The following is a 14998-nucleotide window of genomic DNA, read 5'->3' on the forward strand; positions in this document are numbered from 1 at the left end:
GGGCTTACAGCCCAAGACCGTGCAGGACGTTTGGCATTTGACAGAGAACACCAAGATTGGCAAATTCGCCACTGGCGCCCTGTGCTCTTCACAGATGAAAGCAGGTTCACACTGAGCACATGTGACAGACGTGACAGAGTCTGGAGACGCCGTGAAGAACGTTCTGCTGCCTGCAACATCCTCCAGCATGACCGGTTTGGCATTGGGTCAGTAATGGTGCGGGATGGCATTTCTTTGGAGGGCCGCACAGCCCTCCATATGTTCGCCAGAGGTAGCCTGACTGCCATTAGGTACCGATATGAGATCCTCAGACCCCTTGTGAGACCATATGCTGGTGCGTTGGCCCTGGGTTCCTCCTAATGCAAGACAATGCTAGACCTCATGTGGCTGGAGTGTGTCAGCAGTTCCTGCAAGATGAAGGCATTGATGCTATGGACTGGCCCGCCCATTCCCCAGACCTGAATCCAATTGAGCACATCTGGGACATCACGTCTCGCTCTATCCACCAACGTCACGTTGCACCACAGACTTATTTTTTTGAGCAGTGTATAAGCGCCCTCCAACAACTTGGAAAACTATAAGCGCCTTTCAACAACTTGGAAAACTATTGGGGTCATTTGTCAAACTGGTGTAAAGTAGAACTGGCTTAGTTGCCCATACCAACCAATCAGATTCCACCTTTTATTTTTGACAACTCCCTTGGAAAATAAAAGGTGGAATTTGATTGGTTGCTATGGGCCAGTCTTCCAACAACTTTAAAAATGATTACCATCATCCAACAAGTTTGAAACCTACAAGCGCCTTTCAACAACTTTGAAAATGTTTAGCGCCCTCCAACAACTTTGAAAATGTTTAGCGCCCTCCAACAACTTTGAAAATGTTTAGCGCCCTCCAACAACTTTGAAAATGTTTAGCGCCCTCCAACAACTTTGAAAATGTTTAGCGCCCTCCAACAACTTTGAAAACTACAAGCGCCATCCAACAACTTTGAAAACTACAAGCGCCCTCCAACAACTTTGAAAACTACAAGCGCCATCCAACAACTTTGAAAACTACAAGCGCCCTCCAACAACTTTGAAAACTACAAGCGCCCTCCAACAATTTTGAAAACTACAAGTGCCCTCCAACAACTTTGAAAACTATAAGCGTCTTCCAACTTTGAAAACTACAAGCGCCTTCCAACAACTCTGAAAACCATTAGCGTCTTCGAACTTTGAAAACAAGCACCTTCCGACAACTTTGAAAACTGCAAGCGCCCTCCAACAACTTTGAAAACTGCAAGCGCCCTCCAACAACTTTGAAAACTGCAAGCGCCCTCCAACAACTTTGAAAACTGCAAGCGCCCTCCAACAACTTTGAAAACTGCAAGCGCCCTCCAACAACTTGGAAAATTACAAGCACCTTCCAACAACTTTGAAAACTACAAGCGCCCTCCAACAACTGTGAAAATCATTAGCGCCTTCCAACAACTTTAAAAAGTACAAGCGCCTTCCAACAACTTTGAAAACTGCAAGCGCCCTCCAACAATTTTGAAAACTATAAGCGCCCTCCAACAATTTTGAAAACTATAAGCGCCCTCCAACAACTTTAAAAAGTACAAGCGCCTTCAAATAACTTGGAAGACTATTAGCGCCTTTCAAAAACAATCACCAACAAATTCAAAATAGTTTCCCAGTAAAATCTATCTAAAAGTAATGCATTGTGTGTGTGCTGGGAGCAGTGTCCCAGGCTGCTTCTTCCAGCTGGTGCCCTATCATGGCGTTCTGGCAGTCTGTGGGCTCCACATGGGGCTGTGCACTCCCCTTTCCATCGCACTGCGCCTCCAGCCTACAAATGGCGCTGTGCCGGGGCAGGACGGCACATGCTCCCCGGCCTGCGCGCCTCCAGCACACAAACAGCCTTGTCCGACCTACCATTACCCAGCATTCACCGCAGCGAGTTCACGCGAACTCCCCGTTAGCAGCCCCAGCGCGGTTTGCAAGCGCGTTATCTTCCAAGCTGCCCGAGCCATTGTGCCCTGCTGGCCGCCATAGCTACCACGGTAAGCCTGCTTTCATTCCATCCCCGCTGCAGCCGCCCGTCTCCGTGGCCGTGGCTCTAGGCCTCCGCTGGAGTCGCCGAGCTTAGGCACATCGCAGGGGGAGGTGGGTAAAGACCAGAGATGGTTTGCCGACCAGCGACTATGTCGGACGCCATCTTTGGTGAGCCGTGCCTGTTGTTGCCGCTGCCTGTACACACAAGGCTGTGTGTGGGGAGAGATTATTAAGCGTCACACGGACGAATTTCCTGTCATTAAATTGACGTGCGTTATGTGTGGCGGCCGCCGCCGCTCGCCCTCCGAGCTGTCCGTGGTGGTGCTGCCGCCACACAAAAGGAGGATGGTGGCTGGCAGCGGAAGGCGAGGAGCTCCCCTCCCAGGCTCTGCTGTGTGCGCTACCTGCGCCTCTTGTTGACTGCTTCTTAATAAGTCGCAGCTCATCTGCTGCCAGCTACTGTACATAATAATAGTAGTAATGCGTGATTTATACAATCTCAGTTGCTGAGGAGATGTGGAGTCACAGTCCCTCCCTCCAGTCACAGCAGACTCGGGAGCACAGGGAGGTGGCACCGTGCCACATCAGGCTAAAGGAAAGTGCCAACCTGTCAGCTTAATCTTCTCCCACTTTACAGCAGATACTGGAATACCTGTTATATTCTGTGCAAGTGTTACAAAACTATTAAAGGATGTTTCCTCATCGTTCTGAACAATTTATTCCATGTATTTCACCTTTACCGGATAATAAATGTCTCTTGTTTGCACCCACCAGTTATCGTTTTCCACTTAGTGATACCTCTAGAAGACCACCTCTTTAAGAAGACCACCTTTATCCAGACCAGACAGGTTTTCAGTTCCACCATATATTATACATATTGGCTATCTTCCTCGAGAAGACCACCTTTTTCCAGACCAGACAGGTTTTCAGTTCCACCATATATTATACATATTGGCTATCTTCCTCGAGAAGACCACCTTTTTCCAGACCACACAGGTTTTCATTTCCACCATATATTATACATATTGGCTATCTTCCTCAAGAAGACCACCTTTTTCCAGACCACACAGGTTTTCAGTTCCACCATATATTATACATATATATGCTATCTTCCTCAAGAAGACCACCTTTTTCCAGACCACACAGGTTTTCAGTTCCACCATATATTATACATATACATACCCCATTATCTAGACCCAATTTTCGAACAAAATTTCTCTTCCACCATATATTATACATAGTGGCCATCTCCCTCAAAAGCCATGCCCCGTATCCAGACCCAATTTTCGAACAAAATTTCTCTTCCACCATATATTATACATAGTGGCCATCTCCCTCAAAAGCCATGCCCCGTATCCAGACCCAATTTTCGAACAAAATCTTTGTTTTACCATATTATACATATTGGCCATCTTCCTCGAGAAGACCACCCCCTTATCTAGACCCAATTTTTTTAAATTAAAATTTCTCTTCCACCATATAAAAGACCACCCCCTTATTCAGACCAGGCAGGTTTTCAGTTCCACCATATGTTATACATGGTGGCCATCTTCCCTGAAGACCACCCTTTAATCCAGACCTGATTTTTCTATAAGGCCATGTTCACATTTCCGGCAGAGAGCAGCCTGTCAGATTTCACCGAATCTGGCAATGCTGGATTCTTTACTTCACTGCTGGATTCCCATTGACTGCAATGATGCCTGGCAGTGATCTGGACACTTAACGGCATAAATGCCATATTTCAGACGGAGAAAAAACGTTGCATGCTATGGGTTTTGGTCTGGCCAACTGCCGGCATTTGTGCCAGATCAGGCAGCTGGAACAGCTTGACCAAAATGTGAACGCAGCCTCACAAATTTTTAGTTCCACCATATATTATACGTAGTGGCCATCATCCTCGAGAAGACCACCCCCTTAGGGTCCATTCACACGTCCGTATGTGTTTTGCGGATCCGCAAAGCACTGACCGGCAATGTGCGTTCGGACCGCACATCGCGACACTCTCATAGAAAATGCCTTTTTTTTGTCCGCAATTGCAGACATGTTCTATTTTTTGGGGGATCCGCAAATGTGGATGCGGACATCACATTCCGGCCCCATTGAAAATGAATGGGTCCGCACCTGTTCTGCAAAATTGTGGAACGGATGCGGACCCATTTTGCGGACGTGTGAATGGACCCTTATTCAGAGCCAATTTTTCCAACAAATTCTCTTCCACCATATATTATGCATACTGGCTATATTATTTGAGAAGACCCCCTTCCCCCCTCTAAGAACATCACTTTTCCATGTAGTTTTAGTTTTCTTTAAGGGCTTCACAGGGAATTTATAAAAAGTTAAATATTACTTTATTATAAATATATTCCCAAATACCTTTCATTAGTTATAATGGCTCATTTTGTATGGGGAGCAATCAGAGGAAATAAAAGGGCCGCCGTCCTATTAGTACACACAAAACCTGTCCTAATCTCACAGAGGACAAGTTACTTCACAACAATGAGGTAAAAAGCGACCTCATCCTCCTATCTGCTTTACTTGTCAGGGATTATGATCCTGAATACAGTTTAATATGATCTTCAGCTGAGTCTCTGTAGGAATGGAGCTCATGAGGTGACAGGGAGGACGGACAGGACAGATTGGGTGAGATTTATCAAGACTGGTTTAGTTGCCCATAGCAACCAATCAGATCAATCACCAGTTTGGAATTTCCCCCCCACTGTGGTAATGTGGGGCTGTGGTAATGGAGACTGCATTCAAGTGCGCTCAATACACCCAGCCTCCTCTCTGTACTTCATGTCTCCTCATGAGCTCCATTCCTACAGATTCAGCCAAAGATCATATTAAACTGTATTCAGGATCATAATCCCTGACAAGCAGAGCAGGGGGGGGAGATGAGGCAGCTGTGTAGCTGTACCCTTAAAGAGCTGAACCCGGACATAGCCCCATTTTCACCCAGGCAGCCCCCCCTGACTTGAGCATCGGAGCATGAAAGATGCTCTCCTTTGCCCTGCACTAAATTGCGCAGGGAAAAGGCATTTTCAGGAGTTCCAGTGACGAACCGGGCTCTCCATGGGGCTGCCAGGAAGCCCGGTGACGTCACCGGCACTGATGGGCGGGCTTTAGCGCTGCCCTAGTCAGTAAAACACTAAAGCACGCCCATCAGAGCCGGTGACATCACCGAACACACTGCCGGGCGTAAGCTTCCGCCCGGCAGTGTGGTATTGTAAACAAAAGAGCCCTTGCCCTGCGCTATCCAGCGCAGGGCAAAAGAGAGCATCGGAGCATGAGATGCTCTGATGCGAACATCAGGGGTGTTGCCTGGGTGCAAATATGGGGATGTCCAGGTTCAGCTCTGAACCCAGACAACCCCTTTCAGTTTGGTATTCCCGGAAAACCCCTTTAAAGTGTAACTCATATATTAGTTTTTTATTTGCTAGTTTATTAGAGCTAGGCATGTATACCTGACTTAGTCTTTCAATGATTGTCAAAAGATCTGTAATTACCTTATAATAACAGCTTTCATTAAAGTCCCCTGTCCCTTTCCACTGCTCCCTTAAGACAGTTGCTATGGCTTGTCTGTCTCTGGCTAGGAGGACAGAGGGGCGGTCCTTCTCACTGCATGCCTGCATTAGGCTTCAGAGTGAGGAGGCGTGTCTCTCAGTAATCCAATCTGATTGGCTGGCAGGGAGCTGCTGGCTACAGCAAGTGTATATGGGAAGTGAGGGAAAGCAGTTTTTGCCTCAGAGAACTGGCAGAGGAGCCATCTTGAGAAGATCCTCATATTGTAAATGTTTAAACGGCCTTTACTAAGAGAAAAGTGGTATGTGAAGAAACTAAAGATTGCTTTATGCATAATGCTGCTGCTGCAGTAACATGCTAAAATTGTTTGTTTTTTTTAAATTAAAAAATGAGTTATCCTTTAAAGAGGTTTCACTGTACTCATTACCCAATAATGTAAAAGGACAAGAAAAAGTGAGAGGACCACAGCTCAAGTAATATGTCGGAACATCGGCCACTTTTAATGCTAGTGGTGTATAAGAAGGCAGCTCACCTTACAGAATGTAGTAATGTGCATATTATCCACTACTGGGTACCATGTAAGGTGACTGCCAAGCCAGATGTCCTCACATGCTGGTCTCCATAGGGAATCTGGGATCCATGGTACACTGTGAATTTAGGAAATGGAAAGTGATGTCTATCGTGGTGTTGTCTCTGGACTGGACACATTTGTCTCAGGCTTGGAATATTGGTCTAGAGACAAATATTAAAGGGGTTATCCAATACTATAAACTGCCCCCCCCCAATAGGCTGGGCTCCTCACAGGGAATATACTTACCCTGCCTCCTGTGCCGCTCCTGTTCCCCCACCACTGCTGCTGCTTCTCCCCGTGCGCCAATGAAAACATTTGGGGCGGGCGGGGTGGAGAGGGGAGCAGGCAGAGGCTAGCCTCCCTAGGGTAACCCGCGATGCTAGGAAGGCTCGTCCCCATCCCCGCCTGCCATAGGCTGCTCCCCCTCCCCCCCCGGATGTTTTCATCGGTGCACGGGGTGAAGCAGCAGTCGCAGTGTGGGGACCAGGAGTGGCACAGGAAGTGGGGTAAATAGATTCCCTGTGAGGGGCCTGGCATATGGGGGGGCAGTTTATAGTATTGGATAACCCCTTTTAAGAATCAGCTGAGTCATTATTCAAGCCTGAGAGGAATTTGCTCCTCCCAGAGCTGACATTACCATGATAGATGTCATTGACATTAACATTCAGGCTAGGACTTTACATCAGTTTTATATTTTTCACCACAGGCTCCCATGACTTCTAACTGGTGTGTGGTGGCATTGAACTCCACAACAATTTCAGCCCTTTCTGGTGTAGATAAGCTTCTGGTCTGCTAGTGGTGTTGGCAAAAATAATGCTGCATGCAGGAATTTGCCAGCCGTCGGGGCCGGACTGGGACTGGCATTTTAAAACGGACAGGCCCACTTCCTGTGTGGTGCACTCCACCCCCAGTGGATGGACATTACATTCAGAGCTATCACACATACAGGAGTATACAGCACTACATTACATCCAGTGATGCCTCCTCTAAAAGCAGACCGCCATGATGACATCTTTCAGCTACATCTTGTTTCTGCAGAGTTCATCACACTCAATGAGAGTTCGCTCATTTGGAGCTTTCTCTCCTCTCTTTGTGGGCATGTGACTAGTGATTGGCTTGACACAGTTCAATAACTTCTCTATCATGGCTGATGCAGACAGGGAAGGCAGCGGGCTTGGTTAATGAACTGAGCGAGATAGCCAGCCATCTTCAGGATAGGTGTCTAATGTTTTATGGTCAGATCTAGAAACTGGCAGACAAGCCGACCCTCCTACAGCATATTTGGGAAATTGGACACCTTAGTGACATCTGACGTGTCACTTTATGTGGTAATAACCTTTGGATGCTTTTACTTATCCAAGCCATTCTGAGACTGGTTTCTTGTGACACACTGTACTTTATGTTAATGGTAAATTTGAGTTTATATAAACCACCTTTATTTATAAAATCAAGTAGTAATTTTCAGAATTAGAATTTCTCTGCTTTTAAGGCAGATAATGATACCTTACAAAATAGTTATTACTTTACATTTCCCATATTTCTACTTTATGTTGACATCGTTTTGAAAATGTCATTTACATTTCTTAAGACATTAAAAGGCTTTGAATTTTGTGAAGGCTTAGATTTTTGTTAACGCTTTAGTTGTTCCACAAGAATTAAAGGAAAATGGAGATTACATTTCTAAATTTCACTTTTTTGGCAGATTTTCCATTTTATCTATTGTTTCCTGTAACACAGCAAGGGTTAACAGCCAAACTAAACTCAATATCTATTACCCTGATTCTGCAGTTTACATAACCACCCCATATGTGGCTGTCGACTGCTGTATGGGCACACGGCAGAGCACGTAATGGCTTTTGGAGGGCAGATTTCACTGGAATCATTTTCAGGCGCTGTGTCGCATTTGAAGTTACTCTGAGGTACCCCACATTGGAAACCCCTAAAAAGTGACCCCATTTTGGAAACTACAGTACACGCCTCCCCAAGGAATTTTTCAAGGGTGTAGTGAGCACACAGGACAGGTAAGATGATTTTTTATTTTAGTCTGATGGGGGTACTGATGGGCTAATCTGAGGCGCTGTGTCACATTTGAAGTTGTCCTGAGGTGGACACCCCTCAAAAAGTGACCCCATTTTGGAAACTACACCCCCTCAAGTATTTATCTAGGGGTGTAATAAGAAGTTTATTAGTTTACGGTATTCAGGGAATAATGAGAATTTACTTTTACATTTTGGAGTTTGTCTTATTTTCCAAATTGTAATTGGTTGATTAATATAATTAAATGTGGAGTGTTAAAAAACAGTGGATTGCATAATAAATAAAAAATGGCCAAAGGTGCAAAGAAGGACTAAAAAAATGTAAATTATTTATATTAATAATCTAGGGAAATATGGTAACACTGCTTAATGCAAAGTCCAGGCGTATCTGGACAGGTGTCACATTGATATATTATATGGTATCCTGCCGTATCCCATTCTTGTAACATCTCTTTTGGGCTTTGTGGTTTTTTTGTTAGTTTTTTGTAGTAGGGGGAAACAAACCTCTGATGGCAAATGTTACTCTGGGATAATTCTGCTGGCATGAGTAGATGACGCTATCCCGCTGCTATCCTCGCGCTGTTCTCCAAATATAACATTTTTAATGATTTGATTCCGAAATTCAAGATATGTTCCTTGGTTCCCTGCTTTTCGGAACATGACAAATGAATTATATAGGGCTACTTACATGAGGTGGGCTGCAAGTTTCTTATACCAAATGCGGGATTTCCTGACCGCCCTGTAGGGCTGCAGCATTTGGTCTGCAAGGTCCACCCCACCCATATATTTATTGTAATCCTGTATGCAGACATGCTTACAGACGCAGGTATTTGTGCCGCGCACAGGAATAAGGCGTCTAATGTATAGATGTAATTATGAGGACATCTTTTATGACTCGAAATTTTACAAGTAGGATTTCCCCATTGCAAAGGCCCTTTATTTCCCCAGACTTCAATTTTTGTTTGACAAAAGGCTAGGGCAGGCCTCTTTGATTGCGGCGTATAGTGCCACATGCCGCTTTCTTTCTGACTGAAAGGTGCCTGACGTACAAGTTTACCTGCCACATTGAGGGAAGGGGTGCATTCAGCAGGGTAAAATTGGGTATCTTTGCTGTCATACACTCTAAATTTATAGGTGTGGCCAGATTCCCTCTCACAGAGCTTATACATTTTTAGGCCAAATTGTGCTCTCTTCGGGTACTTTCACACTAGGTTTAAACTTATCCGCTATAGAGTTCCGTCCTAGGGGCTCAATACCAGAAAAAAACTGATCAATTTTATCCTAATGCATTCTCAATGGAGAGCAATCCATTCAGAATGCATCAGGATGTCTTCAGTTCAGTCACTGTATGGTTTTTGGACAGAGAAAATACAGCAGCTTGCGGTAGGCTTTTTAAGGTGTTTTTTGGAGCTGATCTTGAGGCAGAAAAGTGCCCAAAAACTCTGTGAACTGGCGTGTTTTTTTATCTTGTTATCCATTGTGAAGTAGGATCTGCACTCTTTGGATGCTGTTTGTCTTTCTTTGGTTTGAAGATCTTCGTTTTTATTTTAATTTTGCAGTCCATCTCCAGAGTATTGGCTGTAGCAGAGAAATAACTGATTGTGATTACCGGTAGTGCTGTTGAGTGAGGCAAAGCAACGGAAATCGGTCCAAAGTTTAAGAAGACTTAGATTCTAAACTAATCCGAATTTCCTTTTTGAGGACAGTGCACTGTGGACTCCTTTAGGTGCCCAATTGCCAATGATGACAGTCAGGTGGGAGCACATGTTGCGAGAGGTCAGGGATGTGCGCAGGAGACGGGTGAGGGTGACAAAAGTGACTTGCAAACATATGTAGATGATGTATCCAATCACACGTGGGAGCTGAGTGAAGAGGGGGCATCGTCATCATCAGGGGGTGAGGTTGGCAGGGTGCAAGCAGTGGGAGATCTGGAGCCAAATGCGGGAGGGGTACTCTGCTAGTCAGGAGACTACCTGTGAGGAGCACACTGGCAGTGCAAGGGTTCATAAAAGCAGCGGCAAGCAGCCATCACGTAGTGGTGGAGGGAAAATTCAATACTCGACAGTGTGGGAATATTTCACGCAGTCGCTGGGGGACATTAGCGTGGCTCTATGCAGGATGTGTGGGCAGAAGGTGAGGTGCGGCCAGTGTGCTAATGTTGGCACGGTTGCCCTGTGTCAACACCTGGAGCATCATGAAATAAAGAGGCGTGGAAAAACCATGCCACTCATTTAGTCTTACACCCTGATACAGCAACCACTGCATCTCCCACCGTCCTGTACCCCATCTCCAGCAGTCAGGGCTTGTCAACATCAGCAGCAGGAAGTTGTCTTTCCTTCATATCTAATTCAGTGTCTTCTATTGCTCCAGATGCTCCTCCTCCTAGTCACTTATTTTGACAGCAATCGCTCACTGAGGCAATTGCAAAAAGAGTAAGACAACAGTATGCATGCACTAATCTTGTGGTGCAGAAGAGCAACTTGCACCTGGCCAAGTTGCTGGTACTACAGTCCCTCTATTTCCATGTAGTTGACTCTGCACATTTCAGAGAATTGATGGCATGTGCCCACGCAAGTTGGAGAATCCTAAGCCGACATTACCTTTCTCAAAAAGCTATATCAGTCCTACACATGTATGTTCAGCAGAAGGTTGGGCCACTCTATGGGCATCTCTGTGTCTGGTAGAGTTCATGGAGTGGCTGGGTTTGGAGTGGCTCCAATGCTACATTAGGTGTTCCGGACACCGTCGAGGTGTCGCCATGTGTTGCTGCTTTCCGGAAGCGATGGTAAGACGTGGTGCACCCCAATGGGAATTAAGTCCATAGTGTCAGCGTCTGCAGGTAACCAGTGTACTTCTTTACTGGAGGAATTTAGGTGCACAACAATACAGGCGAGGCTTCTCCAGTCTTTTCCCTGGCAGAAGAAGGGTTTGATGCTGAGGAAAGGCCCGAGCTAGCTATCCCTCTTTCTCTCACAAGGCTGATACCCTGGCCAAAGGCTGGAGGCCCACGGTCTGTGTCTTAGTAGTCCGGCTGGCTCCTTGGTCACAGGGCTGGTGACCCATGGTGTGGTGCTCAGCGTCCCCATCTCAGCATCTTTTTCTGGTCACTCATGCAGATGGCAGTCTTCCCCTCCAAGAACTGGTCCCTAACTGCAGAAGACTAGGGGCTCTGACTGCTCTCTTTATATAAAATTTCTAGCTAGACTGGAACCTTCTAGTAAGAGGGGTGGAGTGGATTAACTCAGCACAAACAATTACCAAGCTACCACTTCCACTTACATAAGAGCTTCAATGACATTCAATAGCAAAAACACAGCAGTTTTTTCCCGCCAAAAACAAGTTTCCAGACATAACAGAGCTAAACCAGACATTCAAAAGGTCTGTCTGGTTTTGGTGGTAAACAAGTCTGGCTTTTCCCCTCCAAAACCTGCTCTTCGACTTAACAGCAACCCTGCTCCAGGGCATTACATTCACACTAGCGCTGACGTATGGAGTTGTAACTATGGACAAGGACCATATATGTCATTCACAGCCCACTGGGTAAAATTCGTTCCAGCCTAGGCACACGAGCAACTTAGCCAGGTAATGGCAATGCCTACTTGTCATTATGGGATTTCTGTACCAATGTCCTACTCTGTCTCCTCATCCTCCACCTTGTCCTCACCCTCCCCTCTAGGCACAGTTCACAGTAGTCCTCCATCATATCACCTATGCAAACCTAGGCGTTGTCATGCAGTTCTGCACCTTGTCAGTGTGGGCGAATGGAGCCACACTGGGGAGGATCTGCTCCGCGTCATCAATAAAGAAATCGAATACTGGCTGTCTTCTCCCTAACTGAAGATAGGAACCATGGTTACTGATTACGGGAAGAACATTTTGTCTGCGCTACATCAGGAAGGGCTTATCTATATGCCCTGCATGGCGCACATCTTTAATCTGGTTGTCATTCAGTTCCTTAAGTCTTTCACTGAATTGCAAGAGTTGTTAAAATTGTCTAGGAAACTGTGCATGCTCTTCAGCCACACTTACCGTGCAAAACACGCCCCCTTGAGCTGCAAAGGCAAAATGCTGTTTTCCAACATTGCCTGAAATGCGACGTTTCCACCCATTGGAACTCCACGCTCCATATATTAGACAGCCTGGATGAGCAGAGGAGGGCGATCAATGATTTCTTAATGCAGCAGACAGGTTTACTCCCCAGTGTAATTTCCATCTTAGCCAGTGGCAGCTCATGCATGACACATGCTGTTTGCTCAGGCCCTTTGAGGAGGCCACTTTATTTGTCAGTCGGCAGAACTACAGGATGAATGACGTCATTCCACTCCTTCACATCCTGGAGAGGATGCTGAGAAATACGATTGGCGAGGGGACAGAAGTCGTGGCACCTACATCTCGCAGCCACCTGAGCTCTGAGGAGGAGGATATAAATGCCCAGGAATTTTATACACACCTAGCTGGTTAGTCTGCCCAAGGGACAGGAGAGCATGACAAAGACAACGCAGATGATGCTGACAGACCGTGGCAGTATGCAGTGGAGATGGAGGCAGAGAGAAACTCGCCTTTCCTCCAAAAATGTTGAGAAACTAACCTTCATAAAAATCAGGCATGGATCAACCCGAATTTCCAGACAACGGTGCCTGATGCCACTAATGATCATACTGTAGTGTGCTAGCACACTGGAATATTTTGCCAAATGAGCCGTTACTTCTGGTCACGTGTTGCTGCCACCATTCTCATGCTGCCACCCAATTTACTTTTAGTTTTGTTGCATTATCTCCCCAAAAATTGGAATAGAAAGTAATATACACCCCAAAATGGTATCAGTAAAAAGTACAGATCACCCTGCAAAAAGTGAGCCCTCACAAAGCTTTGTAGACTTAAAGGGGTTTTCCGAGATATTTATACTGATGACTAGGGATGAGCGAATCAACTTCGGATGAAACATCAGAAGTCGATTCGCATAAAACTTTGTTCCAATACTGTACGGAGCAGGAGCTCCGTACAGTATTAGAATGTATTGGCTCCGATGAGCCGACGTTATTGCTTTGCGAAGTTTCTCGAGACTTCGGGTGGTAATTAAATAAATTAGTTCGGGAAAAGTTTTTTTACAGTACAAATTAATTTATGAAGTTATTACCTGAAGTCTCACGCAATAACTTTGGCTCATCGGAGCCAATACATTCTAATACTGTACGGAGCTCCTGCTCCGTACAGTATTGGAACAACGTTTTATGCTAATCGACTTCGGATGGTGACACAAAAACAGGATTTTTTTTTTTTTTTTTATGCTTTGTGCAAAAGTGGTAAAGCTTAAAAAAAAAAAAAAAAGCCTTTATAAAATTGGTGTCTCTGTAATCGTACGGACCAGAATATAGATAACGTGTCATTTTTGTCATGTTCGCCCCCAATAACAAATCCCAAAAAGCAATGGCAGAGTTGCCACCTTATCTGTATCCTGCTTCCCAAAAAGCTAACTAAGAAGTGATCAAAAAGTTGTGTATGTACCTAATAAAAGAACCAATGATAAAGTTCTGTGGAGGGAAAATAAAATGTATGGTTGTCAAAAAAAGGCTGTACTGGTGTCCAGAGGCTGATCAATAGCAACATGGCGCCCGTAAACCATTACACAGAAATCTGACCTCCAAAAACCATATGGCGCTCCTTCTCTTCTGATCTCTGCCGTGTGCCCATACAGCAGTTTATGATTACATATGGGGTGTTTCTGTAAACGGCAGAATCGGGGTAATAAATACAGATGTTTGTTTGGCTGTTAACCCTTTCTGCCTCCTGTATAACAGAAACAGGACGGATCCATTATGCTTGCCATAGACTTCTGTTATGAAGGAATGCCTCTAAAAGCATTTTGTTATGCATTCCGTCATGGAATTGCGTTATGGTCTGTGGTAACTAAATCCATAACGCTTCCATAATTCAGCATATACCCGAACTTCAAAACTTGAAGTTTGCTTATCACTAATTAAATTGTAATATCTGCAAAAAAATAAAATTTGGAAATTTTACTCAATTTTCCTTTAATTCTTGTGAAAGAGATAAACGTTGTTAACCCTTTATAAAATCAGTTTTGAATAACTTGCGGAGTGTAGTTTTTAAAATGGGGTCATTTATGGGTGGTTTCTACTATGTAAGACCGACAAAGTGACTTCAAATCTTAATTGTTCCTTTTTAAAAAAGTGGATTTTGGAAATTTCTTTAAATATTTCTAAATTTGCTTCTAAAAATCTAAGCCTTCTAACATCCTTGAAAAATGACATTCAGAAAATGATGCACTTATAAAGTAAACATATGGTGAATGTTAATTAATAACTACTTTGAGATATCACTATCCATCTTAAAAGCAGAGAAATTCTAATTTAGAAAATTAGAGAATTTTTCCAAATTTTCTGTAAATTTAGCATTCTTTTTTTTTGTAAATAAAGGTAAAACATATATACTTGAATTAACCTTGCACATAAAGTATATTGTATCACGAGAACATTCTCAGAATCGCTTGGATAAATAAAAGCTTTCCAAAGTTATTACCACATAATGTGACACATGTTAGATTTGCAAAAATAGGCTCGGTCAAGAAGGCGAAAACTGGCTGTGCCTTGAAGGGGCTACAGGGGTTGTCTCGCATTATACACTGCTGGTTCCCAGGGGTTGTGGCCACTGCTGTAGTGCAAATACGAGTTGGCCAGGCCGTAGTTGCTGCGCATGTGTGTCTATGCATGGCACGGTCCTGGCCACCAGAGAGACTGGCTCCTTTCCTTATAATGTGCAAGCACGAAATCCACTGCTGGATTGCAGGGGGGTCATAACCCCTGGAAATGAAAAGTGTA

At 44.7% G+C, this 14998-nt stretch overlaps 1 protein-coding gene and 1 long non-coding RNA gene across 2 annotated transcripts in view; one reads left to right on the forward strand and one right to left on the reverse strand.

Annotated features, from left to right (window-relative positions):
• The window catches only part of LOC120985772, a 119210-nt gene extending 117162 nt beyond the window's left edge, over nucleotides 1–2048 (reverse strand). Inside the window, exon 1 of the long non-coding RNA XR_005775577.1 lies at nucleotides 1914–2048. This is a non-coding gene — a long non-coding RNA (uncharacterized LOC120985772). The remainder of the gene's footprint in view (nucleotides 1–1913) is intronic.
• The window catches only part of ZNF280D (zinc finger protein 280D), a 92926-nt gene continuing 79248 nt past the window's right edge, over nucleotides 1321–14998 (forward strand). Inside the window, exon 1 of the mRNA XM_040413908.1 lies at nucleotides 1321–2041. The gene's annotated coding sequence lies outside the window, so the exon portion shown is untranslated. The remainder of the gene's footprint in view (nucleotides 2042–14998) is intronic.

The sequence above is a fragment of the Bufo bufo genome, chromosome 1 (assembly GCF_905171765.1).
Source record: "Bufo bufo chromosome 1, aBufBuf1.1, whole genome shotgun sequence".
In the NCBI taxonomy this organism is placed as follows: domain Eukaryota; kingdom Metazoa; phylum Chordata; class Amphibia; order Anura; family Bufonidae; genus Bufo; species Bufo bufo.